The following is a 12,918-nucleotide window of genomic DNA, read 5'->3' as shown; positions in this document are numbered from 1 at the left end:
ATAAAATAAAAAACATAATCATCTCCTCAAAATCATTATCAATTTTTTTTCCCTCTAAGATATTTCGACAACCCAACCAAACAAGTCCTTGTAAATTATTATTTATTCCTTTGTATTTTGTTCGTAGTTACCTAATTTTATTTGACCTTACAAACAAACTATTGAACCTCCAATCTATTTATGCTAATTATAATTATTTGAAGTTTGTTCATAGTCCAAAACATTGCCAATAAAAACAAGGTTAATAGTATCTCAATTCCGCCAATAGTTGCCAAATTTAACTTCATTGCCCCCATCTAATTTCTCAAAACATTAACTTTAACTTCAATGCACAAACTATATATTTTTCAAATTGGATCAGAATATCATTTATCCTCTCTCAATCTCAATTGTAGTGCAATGATTGATTGATAAATCAATCCAGAGATTGATGCCTTAGTTCCAAAGTGGCATCATAAAACTATTTTAAAAAATGTACAAGTCTTTTTCTCAATAATTTTTAATTGCAGGCGGCGCGTTCATGCTGGCGCGTGCTCAGTTGACTTAGCTTATGCGCATTTCCTGCCTGATCATGGTTGGTTTCTTACGGTGCATTTGAGATCCTCTGCTACCAAATAAACATGCTCCCATGTTGTTTCTCACAATGGGAGGGGCAATATGGTAAATAAATAAAACACTGTTTCATTTATTTACACTGTTTCATTTATTTACCATATTGCTCCTCCCATTGTGAGAGGCAGCAGAGAAGCATGTTTATTTGGTAGCAGAGGATCTGCTCCCTTACGGTGAACCATTTTTTTTCTTTTACATAAACAATATTAATAATAGATGCATTTAATTTAGTACATTCATTTAATTTATTTATGCACTTTTAAATTTTATTTTAAGTAATTTATAATTTCATTATTTTAAATTTTGATTAGTATAACATTGTTTTTAAAATAATTATTTATTTTAATTTCGTACATTCAATCTATAAATTTATTTAAAAATTATAAATTTGATATAAAAAAATAGTGTTTACAATAGTAAAAATAAAAATTATTATAAAACTTCTCTTCTACTTAATTATCATTTTCAGCTTTAAAGTAAAAACTTTAATTTTTTTTCACTTTTTCAATGTCTCAATTTGTTTCTAGGTATTTCTTTTACAACCAAGAAATCTTACTCATACTTATCATTATTCTTCTTCATCATTTAAAAATAATATATTGAATATTAAAATTTAATATTTGTAATAATTTATAAAATCATACAATTAAACTTAATGCATTAATATATTAGACATTCTTCATTCATAAACTAATTTCTAAATTCTTTAAGTAATAAATTAAAAATTAGATTAAGACATTGAATAAGATTATTTAATTAGATCATAAATTTTAAAAAATTAATTAGATAATTAGAAAATTTTACGTATGAACATGATCTATCAGAATTCACAATTTGTTAAGAATGTGAATGATGCATTGATTCTACTCAGAAGGTATGTATTGTTAATGATGTCAAGCAAACTGTTATTGAAAAGAAGAAAAATGCAATATATAAAGATTGTAATATAAATGGGCATTACAAAGAAGATTGCTTTAAACAATGGATACCCTAAATAGTGGGCATGGCAATAAGTGCTCCAATGGATCATGAAGGAACAAATACTTCAATAGAGGATTTTGATCTGTTCAAATCATACTAGAAAACCATGAAGAACAATGGCAGCCACTCTTAATGTATTTCTAAATGCATATATCATATAAAATTGCGAATCATATAGCCTGTAAAAAAAAACTAAATCAAAGCACATGGTTTATTTTTTAGTGCTAATATTAATCATATATGTTGAGACTAAAATTTGATGTTTAATATAAAAGAAACGAAGTAGTAAGACTTTCTATTCTATGGATCAATTAATTGATCAAGGAAATGAAAATGGTTTTGTCAAGGCCTAAAGTAATCCTAAAAAATGTGATGCTAGCATTGGATTTTAGATATAACCTCTTGTATGTATCTAAACAGTTGAAAGAAAATTTAATTGAATGCACATTTGTTGAAAATGATGTGTTGCAGGATTCTAGAGAAAATCAAATGCTATATGTAGAAATGCCAAGAAAAATTTGGCCATTTTACTACTAATAACATGCTTGATTAAAGGGGTTTGATAATGCTACATAAATCAAAACTAAAGATGTAAATTTCATTGAACACATTACCATTTAGAAATCCTAAAATGGAACCAATTGTTGATGATACAAGGGAAGAACATTCTCAAATTCACAAGGAAGAAGAGACATAAAAAATAACTAATTTACCTACAAATGAAGATGATATTCAAATTAGATCTGAAGAAATCAGTTTACCAAATGTTGCAAACAATTACAAAAGTCATGGATCAAGCCAAAAAAATTGTACAATATAAACACAAACAAACAATTGAAAGTGCAGAAACTAGAAAAAGCACAAGTAAACATTCCCTTAAATAGTTGGATAATTATGTAGCCAATGCCATTAACAAAACAAATGATGAAGTTCAAAGGTACAAACCAGTAACTTATCCTTTTGTATAAAATCCAAAAACAAATAATACATCAATTCAAAAACAAATAATACATCAACTTTCTGTCTAACATAAACTTAAACTTGGAACCTAAAACATATAAAGAAGCAAGCACTTCTGAAAGCTAGAATGAAACAATGAATACAGAATTGCAAGTTTTAGAACTAAGCAACTCATTGGAATTGACACAACTTCCAAAAGATAAAAAAAAACATTATCATGTACATGGATATATAAAACCATACTCCATCCTAATTGATCAATAGAAAAATATAAAGCAAGATTGGTAGCAATGGATATCACCAAATTGATATTACAGATTTCCATGAAAATTTTGTACCAATTGCAAAAATTGAATCTATTCGAATACTTTTAGCTTTGACAGCTTCAAAGGGATGACATTTACATCAAATTGATATAAACAATATTTCCTATATATATATGAAGCTATCATTGGGATATAACAAGGCTGAAAATAGAGAAGTATGCAAGCTCAAAAAGAGCATTTATGGATTAAAATAATCAAGAAGACAATGGAATTTAGAAATATCCGAAACATTAATTGAATTAGATTATAAACAATTAATCATGATCCTTGTCTCTTCATAAAAACAGAAAAGAGACAAGATTACTACACTATAAGTTTATATAGACGATATTCTTATAGCAGGGAATGATCTAACATAAATATCCTAAAAAAGTTCTTCACAACAAATTCTCCATAAAATACTTTGGAGAAGCCAAGTATTTTTTTAGAACAGAAATTGCTAGCAATTCTAAGGGTATATACTAAAATAAAAGAAAGTACATATTGGACATAATTGATGACCTAGAATTAATGGGATCCAAGCCATCAACTACTCCTATGGCAAAGGGTTTCAAAGCAGAATCAGAGGTCAAAGACATTTTAATTGAACCTAAACAATTTAGAAGGTTAATAGGTAGACTAATATACCTCAATTTAACAAGATCATATATTAGTTTTTGTGTTCAACAACTACCTTAATACATGTTGAAAATAGCCAAAACTCACATGGAATGTGCAACACAAATTGTTAAATACCTAAAGAGAAATCTATCCCTAGGCATATATTATGAAGCAAACCAAGATATAATATTGAAGTATACACGGACGCAGATTGAGGAAGTTGTACCATATGAAGAAAATCAGTTACTAGTTTCTTTGTGTTTTTAGGAAATTCCACAATGTCATAGAAAACAAAAAGAATAAGCTAGGGTTTCAAGGACTTCAGCTAAGGCTGAATATAGAAGGAAAACACTTAATTAATCTCAAAGAAGGATTAAACCTCCAAGATTATCATTTTGAGAAGAGGATTAAACAAAAAATACAGAAAAACAAATCTAACCAAATCAATTGAATTGCAAATTTTCATTTTCTGTAATTTTAGGAATCAATTGTAATTCGTTTATTTACACTTATATGTAACAGAACTGAACTATAAAAACGAAAATGTGAAATGAAGAAGAGGTAGATTTTTTTGCTCATTCTAATTTCCAATTTATTTACTTCCCACTGCAATCTCTTTCAACCTATAGATATTGTTACTCCAACTCACATTTCTTTTATGAGTATGATGAAGACGAGATCCGCGTGGCTGGTGAGAGTGGAGATAATCAGATTGATCATTTATCGTCGCTTATAATGTTCTGTTCGTGGACATATTAGAGAATGCATCTATTATCGTAATTGAAAGATAAAATAATTTCAAATTGCTCTTTGATAATTGAATCATAGCTAATGGATTTGCAAAATCTTATTTTTCTGCAATCTTAGAAAATTCTGTTTTCAGAAAATTATTGTTTTCTAAAATTTGATCTATTGAATGACTTTTAATCAATGAAAATGATAGAAAGATAACTATAATTTGAAATCATAAATAATGAAGAAGTGATTTAAGATTGTGAAACAAATTTGAATCCATAGATTAACTAAAAAAATAGATCATCAATACAAACTTTTTACAGAATTTAAATTTTTTAAAAACATAACATTTTGTAGATATATTTTTTTTTTGTAAGATGGGTTGTTCAAATGATAGAATTTTAAATTTTATACTAGAATAATTGTAAATATAGTGTTTAAATAATTTGTGTTTGGTAAATAGAAACCAAGTTCTTACTCCATAAAGATGGAGCCGCCAGCTAGCTAGCTAGCATGATCTCTCAGAAAACAATCCTAAACTGAGGAGCCTCTTCACAGTCTGCGGGTAAAATCTCCCACCGGCAGGGATCGAGGTCGTCGGTGATAGGACAATATCCAGCGAGCGTGACCTTGTCAGTCGATGCGGAGACGGATCCGAATTCGAAAACCGTAACATCGGCCGGCATAAGTGGAGGAGTACGCAGGACCTCAACGGCGCCGTTCATGCCAGGCACCTCGGCATGTCCCTTGACAGTTGAATCAGACTTTTGTGGTGGTTTGGCTTCCGGTGAGGATGAGGAAGAAGGAGCCTCCTTATTGCCTTCTGCCCACCAAGATAGAAACCCCATAGCTGAAAGTTGGAGATAAAGAAAGAGAGAGAGATGAGCTCTTATAAGAAGAAAATTCGATCATTCACTTGTATTATGAATCGCAGAAACAACAGCACAATGATACATACACCTTAAGGTGAGAGAAGATCGGAAATTGAAATTCTCTTACCTCTGCGCCGGAATCTGGAAGTAGGAAAGAGTGTCTCAGGGAAGAAGCTTGAGATGGATTGGAATTTGGATAGAGCAGCGCCTTTCTTTCTCTACCGGATTCTGGCCGGTAAATTCTCACTATATAGCCCCAGACATATCTCACCTTACCAAATTATACTCTAATTTTTACTTTTTAAATGATGAATCATTTTATTAAAAAAATACAAAATAAAACTATTTATTTAATAATTCACTTTCTTCTCCTATTGGGAAATTTGACTAAAGAATAGGCTATTTGACTTTTTGACCCTTATAAAAAATAAAAAATAAAAAACTTGTGACACTTTTATATTTTTTTTTAACGAAATTGCCCATGTCGCGAGACGCAGTCGGCATTCGCGAGACGGGTTTTTTTTAAAAAAAATTTTTTTTTCAAATTTTTTTTCGTCTCGCGATTGCCGGGTGCGTCTCGAGAATGCAGGTTGTGTCTCGCGAATGCCGGTTGCATCTCGCGAATGTCGGCGTCTCACAAATGTCGGTTGCGTCCCGCAACGGGGACATTTTCATCCAAAAAAAATAAAAGTGTCACCAGCGCTTTTTTTTAAGCGCCGACACTTTTACCATTAAGGGTATCTTCAGTGTCATCTCATCAAATTTCTCTTTCTTATTTAGTCTGAAATCTGAACTATTGAACAAAGTTGTAGGTACTCTTTAATAATTTTTTTAATAAAATGTTACAATTTGATAAAATATTAATTCTAAATGAACTATAAATCACAAATCAATTCTTATATCTTTAGAATCAACGCAAAGAATTAAGTGAACATTTTCTTATCACAAAAATACATCATTCCAAATATTTTTTTTTCATACACCCACATTTTATATCATAATTATAATTAGACTTAAACTCATTTTCATAAAATAAATTAAGTAAATAAATCAACAAATTAAAACAAACTTAAAATAAATATTATCTATTTAAACTGATTAATTGTGTTTTGTTTTTCAGTGCGGTGCACGTTGCACAAGGTCATGCAAACACCCAAACCCAAATCCAGAAAGAAATGACTTATTACTCAAACCCCAAATTAAAAAACACTTTCAAAAGGGATATTTGACGAAATAACCCTAATAATGACCCCTTGAAATGATCAATGCCGAATAAAGTTTGCAAAAATAACCTTTTTGACATGTCTAAAGACGAAAATACCCCTTCACGTCACACGACGCATGATTTTCGTGACGCGAAGGGGTATTTTGGACTATGTACATGTCGAAAAAAATCATTTTTTGCAAACATTATCAGGTCATCTTTTCGCGTCACGAATGCGTTGCGTGACACGAAGGGGTATTTTTGTCCGAAATCGTTATTTGTGCAAATTTCATCAGGCCTGGATCATTTTCCAAAATGATGTCAATATTATGGTCGATTCGTCAAATTTCTCTTCAAAAGCGAAGTCCACGATTAAGGCAGGCCCCCATTCGGGTGATTCATTCAACACTTTTAGGCAAATGGTGAGAAGGAGAGAGAAAGGGAGGGCGACGATTCAAAGGTTTGAGGTGAAAATTGGGAGACAATTAAAATTACTCTCAGGCGAAAGTTAGAGGTAAAATAATGAAAAGAGGATCCATGACAGAAGCTCGCAAGCGAAATCCAACGGACAATCGACTATCCTCTATCGTGACCCAACTTGTTCACTATCTGAGAAATATGTCTTCTGATAACTAACGTAACTCAAACCAGATTAGACAATCGAATAGATAGAGAAGAAGACAAAAAAAATATATTGGGTAAAAAAATAGGAAATAGGAAAAAAATGAAGAACTGAAGTTCAAGATATCTATATATTAGAAGAAAATAGAAAGTGTTAACATTAAAAAGTTACATGTTCCTAAAGTCCTAATAATTTAGTATTTATATTCAAAATAAATTTTATAGACTTTTATTAATAAATAAAAATAAAATAAATAATAGTTTAATAAATATGTTAGGATCGGTGTTAACAATAGAGACGGGGTCTAACTATTGTGAAAAACTTATGACTTCAATTTGATTTTAACTCTGTTAGAAGTTAAAATTTGTTTCTATTCTTCGCAAATCTTTACAAACTCTTGACCAAGTTCAAGTGCGGAACAATTTGTTGGATTTGAAGCGTAAGACAGATGAATGAAATCAACATAAAGTAAGAACACATGGAGTTTTATGGATATTCGGAGATAAAACTCATACGTCACCCATTCTTCCTCAACATTAGGATATTCACTATAAGACTTTGATTGGTATAGATCACACTACACAAACCCAATCAGAAACCACATAACTTCTAGCTAACTCTCTATTGAACAGAATAACCTCTGTTCAACTTACAATATTGAGATTTAACACAGAAAGTACAATATATAGATTATGGAAAGTTCACAACGTGAGTACTTAATTCACACTTGAGCTTGAGAGAGATTAAGAAATCATATGGCAAAATCAAATGTGAGCAAGTAATTCAGATAACCGAGAGAGCGGGAGTAACTAAGTGATTCGTCTATTGTCCTTGAGCTTCTATTTATACTTGAAATACACCAACGATCAAATCTTCTACTAAGACACGTGGCATATGTCCGTTGGACGACCGCCAATAGTACGATAGTACAACAGAGCATGTGCATTAGGATCGTGGCCGTACCGGACTAATAGTGCACCGAATATTCTCTAAGATTGTGTTGTACTGGATAGTACAACACAAGTAGACAATTTGATTAATAACGTACGTGGCAATTTCTCATTTGTTAAGGTTAGATGACTTGTCGGACTATAGATAACGAACATTGAGTAGAGAAACAGACGCTCCTTCGGACGTCTGATCAAGTTGGATGACGTCTAACTACGTTTCTTCTTCAGTCCGCGTCTAAGAAGGTTAGACAACGTCTAACTATGCTTCTTCTTAGACCGCGTCTAAGAAGGTTAGACGACGTCTAACTACGCTTCTTTTTCAGATCGCGTCAAAGAAGGTTTGACGACGTCTAACTACGTTTCTTTTTCAGACCGCGTATAAGAAGGTTAAACAATGTCTAACTACGCGCATTCCTTAAACCACGTCTAAAAGAGTTAGACGACGTCTACTCATGCACTCCTTAGACTACGTCTAAAGGAGTTAGACAATGTCTGCTCGCGCACTCCTTAGACCACATCTAAAGGAGTTAGACGACGTCTGCTTGCGCACTCCTTAGACCACGTCTAAAAGAGTTAGACCGAGGCCGAATTAAAGGCGGTCACCGAACAGGTGGCGGAATTGATAGCGACAAAGCTGGCTGCCGACAAAGCACTCGAGGAGGCAAATGCGCTCGCGGCCGCGAAGCTTTAGGATGCCTTGGACGAGCAAAATAGACTTAATTAGAAAGGAGTGGGCGAGTAGACCTCGTCTAACTCTGATAAGCTGATTAATATCGGTTAAACCAAGTATGTTTCTGAAGTGAGAAAACTTAGCTTCCTGCAGTGGCTTTGTGAAGATATTGGCTACTTGTTGTTCTATTGATACATATTCCAGCCGGATGTGCTTCAACATGACATGTTCCCAAATGAAGTGATGCCTTATGTCGATGTGCTTGGTTCTAGAATGTAGAACCGGATTATATGTGATTGCTATGGCACTTGTGTTATCACAGAATATCGGAGACTCTTCGGCTGTGATACCGAAATCCTTCAGTTGTTGTTGGATCCACAGAAGTTGTGAACAACAACTTCCGGCTTCCAGATATTCGGCTTCTGCGGTTGACGTGGTAACCAATGTCTGTTTCTTGCTATGCCATGAAACAAGCCGATCACCTAGGAATTGGCATGTTCCGCTGGTACTTTTTAGGTCAACTTTACAACCTGCATAATCTGCATCTGAGTAACTTGTGAGGTTAAAAGATGAGTCCTTTGGATACCACAGACCGACTTCAGGAGTTCCCTTTAGGTATTTTAAGATTTGCTTTGCGGCTGTGTAGTGAGACTGTTTTGGATTAGCCTGGAATCTTCTACACACACCGAACGCAAACAGTATATCCGGTCTACTTGCAGTCAAGTATAAGAGGGAGTCGATGATTCCTCGGTAAGCTTTCAAGTCTACTGCCTGACCGTCATCATCCTTGTCCAATTTAACTGATGAGCTCATTGGTGTAGAGGCTGAGTATCATGTATCCATCCCAAATTTCTTTAGAAGTTCCTTGGTGTATTTGGGTTAACTGATGAAAGTTCCTCCTTCGAGTTGCTTAATCTGAAGGCCTAGGAAGAAGCTTAATTCTCCCATCATACTCATCTCAAATTTGTTAGTCATCAATGTTGAGAATTTATCACATAGCTTAGGATCGGTTGAGCCGAAGATGATATCATCTACATATATTTGAACAAGTAGAATATGTTCCTTTTTCTCAAATTTAAATAGGGTTTTGTCCACCGAACCGATGGTGAAATCATGTTTTAACAGAAATGCGGTTAGTGTATCATACCAAGCTCTAGGAGCTTGTTTTAAACCGTACAATACTTTGTTTAAGCGGTATACATGATTAGGCAGGTCAGCATTTTTGAAACCGGGTGGTTGTTCAACATATACTTCCTCACGTAGTTCACCATTCAAAAATGCACTTTTGACATCCATTTGAAAAACTTTAAAGTTTTTGAAAGCAGCAAAAGCCAGAAAAATCCTAATGGCTTCAATCCTAGCTACAGGGGCAAATGATTCTTCAAAATCAATGCCTTCTTCCTGTTTGTATCCTTGTGCCACTAATCTGGCTTTGTTCCTCGTGACCAAACCGTCTTCATTGAGTTTATTTCTAAATACCCATCTTGTTCCTATGACCGGTTGATCTTTCGGTCTAAATACTAGGTACCAGACTTTATTACTCTCAAACTGGTTTAACTCTTCTTGCATTCCCAAGATCCAATCCGGATCTGACAATGCTTCATCCACTCTTTTCGGCTCAATCTGGGATATGAAAGCGGAATTAAAGTATTCCTCCAGGATTTGTCGCCTAGTTTGAACAGGAAGGGTCACCTATAATTAGCTCAGGAGGATGATTTGTGTTCCTTTTGAGATTCGGTTCAGGAGTGTCTACCAAATCAACGCTTATTTGATCAAGGCTAGACATATCAGTAGGCTGAACAAGAGTGTCAGACCGACCGATTTCCTCAGTTTGAACCGAGGTGTTAACTTCCTGTCGTGTGACAGCTTGATCCTGCTGGGTTTCATCATTACCCATTTGGTCATAGACAAACCGTCTGAAAACCGGAATCTCATCTTCACTATCAAAATGGATATTGTTGTTTTTTCCAATATGTTGTGTAGATCAAAGGATGATGCAGTGTTGCTTTCAACCGATTCATCGAAAACGACATGAAGTGATTCCTCCACGGTTAAAGTTCTAGTATTGTATACTCTATAAGCTTTACTAACTGTTGAGTAACCTAACATGATCCCAATATCGGATTTTGCATCAAAAGCAGATAGATAAGTTATTCCATTTATGTGAATGTAACATTTACAACCGAAAATTTTAAGATACCTAAGGTTAGGAATCCTATCAAAGTATACTTCATACGGTGTTTTGTTGTGGAACTTGTTAATCAGAGACCGGTTTTGTGTGTGAAATGCAGTATTCATAGCCTCAGCCCAGAATTTCTGGGCAACACCAATCGGCTATCATGGACCTTGCGGCTTCCTTGAGAGTTCGGTTTCTTCTCTCGGCCAGGCCGTTCTGTTGAGGAGTCCTAGCACTAGACAACTCGTGTCTAATACCGGATTCATCAAGAAATGCATTTAGTGTACTATTTGTAAATTCGGTTCCTCTATCACTCCTAATGTTATTGATGCGTGTTGATTTTTCATTTTGCAAACGTTTAAGTAGTGTAAATAAATTTGATGCGGTTTCACGTTTGGATGCCAAGAATATTACCCATGTATACCTAGAATAATTATCAACAACTATCATAGTATAAAGCATACCTCCTAGGCTGACGACCCTAATCGTTCCGAATAGGTCCATGTGAAGGAGATCTAAACATCGGTTAGATTGAATGTGTCCTTTACTCTTAAAGGTTGACTTAGTTTGTTTACTCATTTGACATGCTGAACAGACCTTATCCTTATTGAATACTATATCAGGAATTCCTTCAACTAGTTTTTTACCGCGGATATAGTTTAAGGTTTTCAGGTTTAAGTGGTTTAACCTTTTATGCCACAGCCAGGTTTGATCGGTTTTAGCCACCATACAAACAGGGTATTCTACTTTATTTTTCCAATCTACCTTGTATATATTTCCTAACCTATTTTCGGTTAGCAGTATGATACCTTGGGAATTTTTAACTAGGCATGCATGTTTAAGGAATTATATAGTGTATCCAGCATCACACATTTGACTAATGCTTAACAGGTTAAAATGCAGGTTTTCAACTAAGAGTACATTATCAATTGTTAAATTACCATGGACAATCTTACCCTTGCCCACAGTTCTACCTTTTGAGTTATCACCGAAAGTAATCATTGCACCGGTTTCTATTCTGATATCGGTTAGAAGATTGTTGTTTCCAGTCATGTGTCTGGAGCAACCGCTATCTAGGTACCACTCGGAGTTTCCTAGCCGTTATTTCATATCCTGCAAAATATACATATTTACAACTATTTGGTACCCACATTTACTTGGGTCCACAAGCGATTTGTCCCTTAGGTATCCAGACTTTAATAAGTCGGACAACTTTCCCGGTTATGGTTCTAGCTAGTTTTCCTGCACTCGGTTTGGAGTCTTTCTGCTTTCCTAAAGGTGCCTTATTCAGAAGTGGTCTTTGGTTTAACCTATGTGGTTCGGCTTTCTTACCTTTGGGTCGGTTGGCTATCCTTTTCTCAGGGTGAAGCCATTTTTTGGAGCTAGATGGACTTACATAGATTAGTTTGTCTTCAGGATAGGAGGCACTTAGTTCCTCATCGTCGGTTAAAGAGCTTTTGACAAATTTCACAAAGGGAAGGTTGCCTTTTGTAAGCTTTATTTTGTCCAAATGGTTCCGGTTGGCGGGGTCGTTGTCATTGTACCCAAGACCAAATTTGCATTTGGGATGTCTTTTGTACTTAGACATCTGATTCACCATGTCAATGGATCTTTTCCATGCGGCTATTCGATACTGGATTCGGGCATCATCCTCTTCGGTCGGCTCTTGGACTGACTCCTTGAGCTGTTTGGTCTTAGAGGATATTTCAGGTGCTATCTCGGTTTCCAGGGTTTTAGCAGGTTGAATGATTTTTGGTTCGGTCAAGGTAGGTGCTATGGGGTCGGTTCTAAAGTTGAGTTGGGTAGGTATTAATGTTAATAGGTTCTTATATTCTTCTACCATATCATTTAGTGCATTAAATAACTCATCTTTAGTAAATTCTTCACAGGGAGAGTCAAATACCTGTTCCTCATTTGCCATGAGGCATATTAGTTCATCATCACTGTCACTGTGAGCCCATAAGCTTCCTCCATCATCGGCTATCAGTGCTTTCTGAACTTCACTTCTTTCACCAGTTTGTTGATAGTCATTTTGGTGATTCTGATCGTCCGGTTTCCGGTCATCTCGCCTCGGTTTTCTACATTCCCACCTGAAATGTCCCAAACAATTGCAGTTATAACATCTGATATTAGATTTATCACCGTAGTTATAGTTGTTGTTGTTTGTTGGTTGGCTTCTCTTCATGAATCTGCCAAATTTCCGTGCAAGC

At 34.6% G+C, this 12,918-nt stretch overlaps 1 long non-coding RNA gene across 1 annotated transcript; it reads right to left on the bottom strand.

Moving 5' to 3' along the window:
- Positions 1-3,804: 3,804 nt before the first annotated feature.
- Positions 3,805-5,353, bottom strand: LOC124912327. The gene is made up of 2 exons (XR_007096652.1): positions 5,214-5,353; positions 3,805-5,064 (listed from the first exon to the last, which is right to left on the bottom strand). It is a non-coding gene; the product is annotated as an uncharacterized LOC124912327 (long non-coding RNA).
- Between the last annotated feature and the right edge of the window lie 7,565 nt (positions 5,354-12,918).

This window comes from Impatiens glandulifera, chromosome 8 (genome assembly GCF_907164915.1).
Source record: "Impatiens glandulifera chromosome 8, dImpGla2.1, whole genome shotgun sequence".
Classification (NCBI taxonomy): domain Eukaryota; kingdom Viridiplantae; phylum Streptophyta; class Magnoliopsida; order Ericales; family Balsaminaceae; genus Impatiens; species Impatiens glandulifera.
The sequence above is the reverse complement of the archived record's forward strand: the minus strand, read 5'-3'. Positions and strand labels throughout refer to the sequence as shown.